Raw genomic sequence first — 7,561 nt, 5'->3', positions numbered from 1 at the left:
GGTAACTCGTGGTGGTTGTGATGCTGAACACTGTGACCCTGATGTGCCAAATGTGATAATGGTTACCCATGGCAGACAGTGTTTGGTGAAGCTCCCTGATGAAAACAAGCTTGGAAGCAGGAGTGGCATCCACTTTCAAAATAGCTTGCCTCCAGAAACTCTATGAACTCGGAGAAACGAAGAAGGTTCATAGGGTCACTATGAGTCGCCTACCACTCAGTGGCATTTAACAACAACAACAAACAACAATGCATATACACATTCAATGAAGTCTAAACCCCTGAAGAGACTTTCATTAGACCAAGGCTGTGACCAAATTAAGGGTGTTTCATCCCACCCTGACTGTATTATATTGGATCAGGGTTGGTCATTTCAGACCTCAGCATGGGCAATATCTACATCATCACGTAACTGCGACATGGTTGTTATATACCATAGAGTCAGAACCAGCTCATAACTGACCCACCCTCCAGCGGGTTTTCAGAGCCAGTAAATCACATGGGAGGACACTGTCCATCTTTCTCCTGCAGAGCAGCTGGTGGATTCAAACCACATGTGTTTGGGATTGCAGCACAGCTTCTTACCACTAGGCCACCAGTGGTCCCTCCACATTCCCTTCACATAAATGCCAAGCCAGAGACTCTTGGTCAGGTTTACTCTTGCAGCATCCTCACGACCAGAGCTTTGTGAGCCCAGGCCTGCATTCGCTGTGTCAGTCCCTCACCAAGAGCCTTCCTCTGTTTCCTGACTCCACATTATTAAGCAAGACATCCTTCTCTAGGGACTGGCCCCTCGTGTTGTTGCTGTTGATTGCTGTTGAGTCAAGCACAACTCATAGCGACCCTACGAACCAAAGGCCTGAAACCTTTCTATACTATCATCATTTCTCCAGGTTCATAGAGTTTCCAGAGACATGAGATTTAGGAAGTGGATGGCACTCCTGCTTCCAATCCTGTCTTAAACTGGGAGCTCCACCACTGTCCACCATGGGCAGCTGTTATGGCATTTGACCCCCAATGGCACAAAGTTCTGCTTCACAGCAAACCCAGGTTACCACAGTACAGCAAATTGACATGTGAAAAGGCTATAAGATGAGGTCTTGGCATCCCCCCTTCTCAGGACCATTCTGGATGCGCTTGTCCTGAGACAGATTGGTTTATTCTTGTGGCATTTCATGTTCTAGTCTACATTCTTGACCAATACCATCATTTATAGGCATCAGTTCCCCAGTCTGCCTTATTTAGTATCCAGCTTTCACATATATATGAGGTGATGGAAAATGTCTTGGCTTGGGTCAGGCACACCTTATTCCTCAAGGGGACATCCTTGCTCTTTAAAATTTGAAAGGAGTCCTTAGCAGCAGATTTCCCCAATGTGATAGGTCATTTGATTTCTTGACTGCTGCTTCCACGGGTGCTGGTGTGGATCCAGTAAAATTAAGCCCAACAATATTTTTATCCATTTTATTTGTCCGTTACATTTGTTTGTATCAAGGTAGAGTGGCGTGCTGGAGAAAACAAGGTTGCAGCTTCAAGTGAAGAACCGCTGGGGCTGTAGAATCCAAGACACCTTGGCTCACACTTCTATCACTCAATCTAGAATTGTGAGGCATTAGTTTTGTTCTCATGTTGCTAGAAGCTACCAAATTGACTCTACCTCATGTATATTGTTGTTTGCCATCAAGTCAGAAGCAACCCCAGGCTGACCCTCCAGCAGGTTTTCAGAGGCAGTAAATCACACTGGAGGCCAGTGACCATCCTTCTCGAAGCGCATGCCTTTGGGATTGCAGTGAAGCTTCTTACCACTAGGTCCCCAGAGTCCCGTGTTGTGAGATGCCATCAAGTCAACTCAGCTCCTGCAAACCCTGTATACGGGAATGCAGCCCTGCCTGCAGCTGCACCGCTCTGACAATCTCTGCCAGGCTTGGGCCTGTTGTTTCAGTCACTTGACCATCTCATGGGCTGTCTTCCTCTTGTTCACTGACACTTCCATTTTCCAAGGGTGGCATCCCTCTCCAGATGACATGTCCGCAGGACGAGACACTCGGTCTCACCGTCCTTGTTACTAATGTGCCTTCTGGCTTCACTTTGAAGACAGATTTGTATGTTGGTTTGACAGCCTGTGGTGTGTTCATTATTCAGAGAACTCACGTATCATGAACCGAGTAGGCAGGCCCTGTGCCATCTTCATCATCGTTGATTGTGATCATTTGAGGTAATTATTGTGGCGAATCTGCCAATCCATCTCACTGAGGGAGGGTTTCTCTTGTTTTACGTTGACCCTCGGCTGAGCTGTTTTCCAGAATATTACTCTTTCCTGGTGGCGTGCCCAAAGCATGGGAGCCAAAATCTTGCTAACCTCGCTGTTAAGGAGCATTCCAGCTGCATTTCGAAGACGGATTTATTTGTTCTGGAAGCCCACGGTGTATCCAGTATTCTTCCAGCTTGCAACACTTTTTTAAAAATCAGCCCTAGAAAATTAGCGCTGTGTTCTTGGCTCACAAAGTCAGAGCGACTCTTAAGAGTGGGTTAGAAATTAAGTTGAGAAACTTCAAAAATCCCACTTTTTCTCAAATTACAGCCGTGCCCTTAGTCAAGGGTCAGCAGCCCAGTGCAGGGTCTGATGCCGCCCATCAAGGCCACGGCCGCTTCTAGCTGTGCAGCCAGCAGGAAATGCACGCGCCCCCCGTCCCCCTGCAGATGATCTGCATGCCATTTGGGTCAATCAATCTGGAGATAATGACTCTTGCTGTCGAGCCGTGCGTGTCCAATCATGAGAAATGGGGGAGGGGGGGCTCCGATTGATTTTTAATGTGGACTGGTTTCATTTTCTCACAAAGCTTTTCAGGTCAAATACTGGCCGACTCGAGGGCGCTGGTCAGAGGTGGCAGCGTCCATGTGCCTTTGTCCTGGAATGTCTGGGTTTCCCTTATGCTCTACTGAGTGAGGCTGGAATCATCAAACCCTTTGAGGCATCACAAGGACAGCTTTAATGCAGAACTTTTAATCCTGGGGCTACACAGAGCCTCTGCGAGAAGGACACACACTTACAAACACACATACACACACATGCATGTTCACACACAGGCAGAGTCCCTGGTGGTGCCACGATTAATGCACTTGGCTGCTAAAACAAAGAGTGGAGATTCAAGGCTTCCCAGAGTGACTTGAAAGAAGGACCTGATGCTTTACTTCCACGAAAGGAGCAAACTAAGCCCAACAGAGCCCAGCTGTGCCCTAACACACAGAGCTGCTGTGTCAGCTGTCTTGATGGTACCTGGTTATGTGTGTGAATATGTGTGTGTATATATCATACATGTTATTACACTCATTCCCTTGCTCTCTATACACAAACACATATGTAGATGCTGGGGGGGGTGTGTGTGTATAAACACTGTCGGTCAGAACAAGTCCATAGCTGACCCTCCAGAGCGTTTTCAGAGACAATAAATCACACGAGACTCTATTGTCATCTTCCTTTCACAGAGCAGCTGGCGGCTTAGGGTGGATAGTTAGGGAAGGATGAAATCATCAGCTGCTCCAGCGGAGAGAGCTGGGCCCTCTCCTGTGCCCTGTGCAGCCGTGAACACAGGAACCACTGCCTCACCTTTGCTGCTCTGCTGGGCGTATTGACTACGTCTCCAGAAGAACCCTGGCGGGTCAGGGGTTATGTCCTCAACAGCTAACCGCCTGACCAAGGGCTTAATTAAACCCACCGTCACTTCCTTAAAGATTCTAGCTTTGGGAAGTCTTAGAGGCTGTTCTGCTCTGGCCTGTAGGGTGCATGTGAGCTGGAATCACATCGGTGGCATTGAATCTAGATTGCACATACATGTCTCTATACAGATCAAGGGGGCTCCAGTGACCCAGTGGTAAGGAGGTGTGCGGAAATCCCAAAGGCACCCAGTTCAAATCTACCAGCTGCTCCCAGAAGGATGGACAATCTCTTCCCACCCGAGTCACTGCTTCTGAAAACCCACTGGAGGGTCAGCTGTGGGTCGGTTCCGACTCGATGACAAATGACAACAAAACCATGTATATCTATGTAGCAAAGGCTGTAAATAAGAGCCCGGCGGTGAGGTGTGTTTTGTGCTGAACTACTGAGCGGAAGCCAGCAGTTTGAACCCACCAGCCACTCAATAACGGCCAATCGCAAAGAGTCAGAATCCGCTCCACGGCACGCAATGATAACGTGTGGACACGCACACTAACGCCTAGAATTGCGTCCTCCAGTCTTGCAGCCACACTGAGGAGCCTAAGGGCCTCTTCCTGTGCTACTTCCCCGCCTCCATGTGTCAATTTCATGTGCAACCTCCTCAAAATTCAAGCATAAAGAAGCCTAAATGAATCGTGAAGGGGTAGTTAAAAACAGGCAACTGGCCCTGTTTCTCTCCTAAACTGGTTGATTTCTGCCTTGTTGTGGGTCTTTCTGAGAACACAAAACTCTTTAATTTGTGTGTGAAAAGGACACTGAATTAATCCTAAAGATACCCACCGTCTTTAAAGACCCGGAATCATATGTTGAGCTCATTTAAAACTTGCATAGGAAATTAAGGCAGAATAAAGCCCTTTAATTTGCAAAGTGCATCTCTAGTTCCTTGTCCCTAGGATAGCTGCGGGGTCATTATTCAGAAAGGTTAAGGAGGACTTTATTTTTTTTATATTCACCATGTATTTCCCAGTTACAGCTCACCATGGTGCATTCCAACTTATAAAGGGAAGGAGATAAAACAGGGGGTGGGGGCGGGGCCGCTTTTTATTCACTCCCCACTTCATTTCCTCGGCAGCCAAGCCCGTCCCAGCTTAATGAATGTAATTGCTACCTTTGATGAAAATACTATTATCAAGATCACACATGACATTGGAAAACAGTTTTTCTTTAAACACAGCTACTGCAGTCTCTAATTAGACATGTAACAAGTGTCTCCCGAACAAAAGAGCTTGTTGTCTGCAATTGCTAGGAATTGGAGCAAGGCAAATTCGAACAAAGGACAGATTAGATTTGCTCCCCGCGCCACAAAGCCCATCCCTCTGATTAATTTCCTGCACAAACTAAAACAATTCTCTTAAAAGGCACCCACCCCCTTCTCCAGAATGATCCATATGCCATTTAGGTCTTTCTATAGGGCGATAATGGCCCCTGATTTGAACCTGTGTTAGAAAATAAGAAAGAGCTTTTATGAACTTCCTCTTTCAAATGCAAATGAGCGGCACAAGATCTGGAGGGATAATGAGCCCCCCAAAAAGTGACTTTTTCAGTAGCTTTCAAGGAGCTCAATGGTGGGGGTGGGAGGAGTGCATTGAACATGATTGGGCCAGTGTTTTGCTGGTTTCCAGAAATAAGGTAGCTTTTCAGGGACGGCCCCTCTTAAAATCCAGTTATTTGACTCATGCACTGAATTTTCTAGGTGGATTTTATGATGTACCAGAGAGCCTTCTTGTCAAGAGTTTAGGAGATCCAGTTTTCATCGTGCTTTGCTGGTTTTGGGGGTGGGGCTACATTAGGTAAATCATTTTGCTTCCCAGGCTGCTGCTTCTTCATACATCCCAGGCAGAAGCGTGGCTCGATGATCCTGGTCATGTAACTCTTAGAACATCTGGGCTCTGCTTCCTGCCGTTATTCAAAGCCAGAGGGGAAAGTTAGCTTCTGCTGAACTACTACTAGGGAAGAGTGTGAGGTCTAGAGTCGACTGCCGGGTTTAACCCAGCCTATACTTTACTAGGGAGGACAGAAGAAGGGTACTGAATGTACCATGGACTGCCAGGAAAACAAACAGATTCATCTTGGAGAGGATTAAACCAAGCTACTCCTTGGAGGCAAGGATTCTGGGGCTTCGTCTGACATACTTTGGACATGTTGCCAGGAGGGACGGGTCCTTGGAGAGGGACATCATGCTTGGGAGGGTGGAGGGACAGCGCAGGAGGGGAAGACCCTCTATGAGATGGATTGATTCGGTGACTGGGGTAATGGGGATGGGTGTGTCAGAGGCGGTGTGGTTGGCGCAGGATAGAGCAGGGTTTAGGGCTGTTGTGCATAGGGTCGCTATGAGTCGGAAACGACTCGACGGCACAACAACAACATACTTTACCACGCTGTGAAATCTTTCTTTCCTTTTTTTAAAAAAAATATTATTTTTATAACATTTACATAGCAAATGGGTACTCTGTTCCCCAGCTCACGCATAAGACATTGATTGCAATCCCCCTAGTGTAACAGCACTTTCCCTACACCCTCCCTGTATCTCCCATTTCCTTTTATCCCTTCTTTCCTGCCTCCTGAGCTTTCTCCTTGGGCAAATGCCGCCCTCTGACTTCATATAGTTGCTTGTTTTCTCTCCATGAAAAGAAAACAGTGGAGGTGGCATCCTTCCTTCTGTGCAATCTCTGTGGGCTCTTTTTAAACCCTATTGGAGGCACTCATCCTACAAGGACACATGAGTGTCTTACAAACCTAGACAGGTCTCCCCAGAAGAACTCCGGACCCCACCGATACGTTGGTTTGGTACCTGCCTTGGGTCGTTGTCCACCATATAGACCTGCGTGTCATTCAGCTGCAGGAGTGAGTTCAGTTCCAGGCTTGACAAGTGCTCTGTCTCCATCTTTATGTCCTCAGCTGAAAACAGAGTAACACAAAAAGAGTCTCAAGAGCTCATTGCCGTCAATCAGAACTGACTCAGAACTAAACTCCCAGCAGTTTTTCTGAGGTTGCAACATCACGTGGAGGGAGATTGCCCGTCTTTAACTCTCTGAGCTGCTGGTGGATTCGAACCACCAGAGAAGCGTCACCTTTCAGATAGTAGCGTAACTCCCTATGAACTATGTCACCAAATAAGGGAAGACAGGAAATGTTTGCACCAGCACCTGGCAGAAGCAAGCATTCACATCTTCTTGATTACTATTATTATTTAGGAAGTTGGATGAAGTGATTTCCCAGATGATGGTCATCACCTCCTTGAATTGTGCTTCCTGTTACTCCTGGGGAGATGAACCAGGAACTGCCATTGCCGACTGGATGCTGGGCCCTGACCAACGGGTGAGGAGGCTGCCAGGCCCACTGTGAGGAGGTCACAGGCCAGGATCTGGAGCTCTTTTGGGGAGATCTGTCCAGGTTTTTAAGATACTCATGTATCCATCCTTAAGGATGGTGAAGAGATAGAGATTGTTAACAGTTTTAGTTTGTTTGACTCCACAGTCAACATTCTTGGTACCAGCAGCCAGGAAATCAAGATACAAATTGCATTGGGAAGGTCAGCTGTCAGGGACCTCTCCAGAGTACTGAAGAGCAACAACGTCAGGCTGGAGACTAAGGTGCACCTGGTACAGGCCATAGTCTTTGCAGTTGCATGCTATGAGTCAGAGAGCAGAACAGTGACTAGGGATGATAGAAAGAGAATTGATGCCTTTGAGCTGTGGTGCTGGAGAAGAGTGTTGAATAAACCATGGACTGCTAGGAGAACAAACAGGTTTGTCCTGGAGAGGGTGAAACTGGGCTGCTCCTTGGAGGCAAGGATTCTGAAGCTTTGTCTGACATACTTTGGACATGTTGCAAGGAGGGACCGGTC

Source organism: Elephantulus edwardii, unplaced genomic scaffold (assembly GCF_000299155.1).
Source record: "Elephantulus edwardii isolate Elephantulus edwardi_28Jun2011 unplaced genomic scaffold, EleEdw1.0 scaffold00006, whole genome shotgun sequence".
Classification (NCBI taxonomy): domain Eukaryota; kingdom Metazoa; phylum Chordata; class Mammalia; order Macroscelidea; family Macroscelididae; genus Elephantulus; species Elephantulus edwardii.
The sequence above is the reverse complement of the archived record's forward strand: the minus strand, read 5'-3'. Positions refer to the sequence as shown.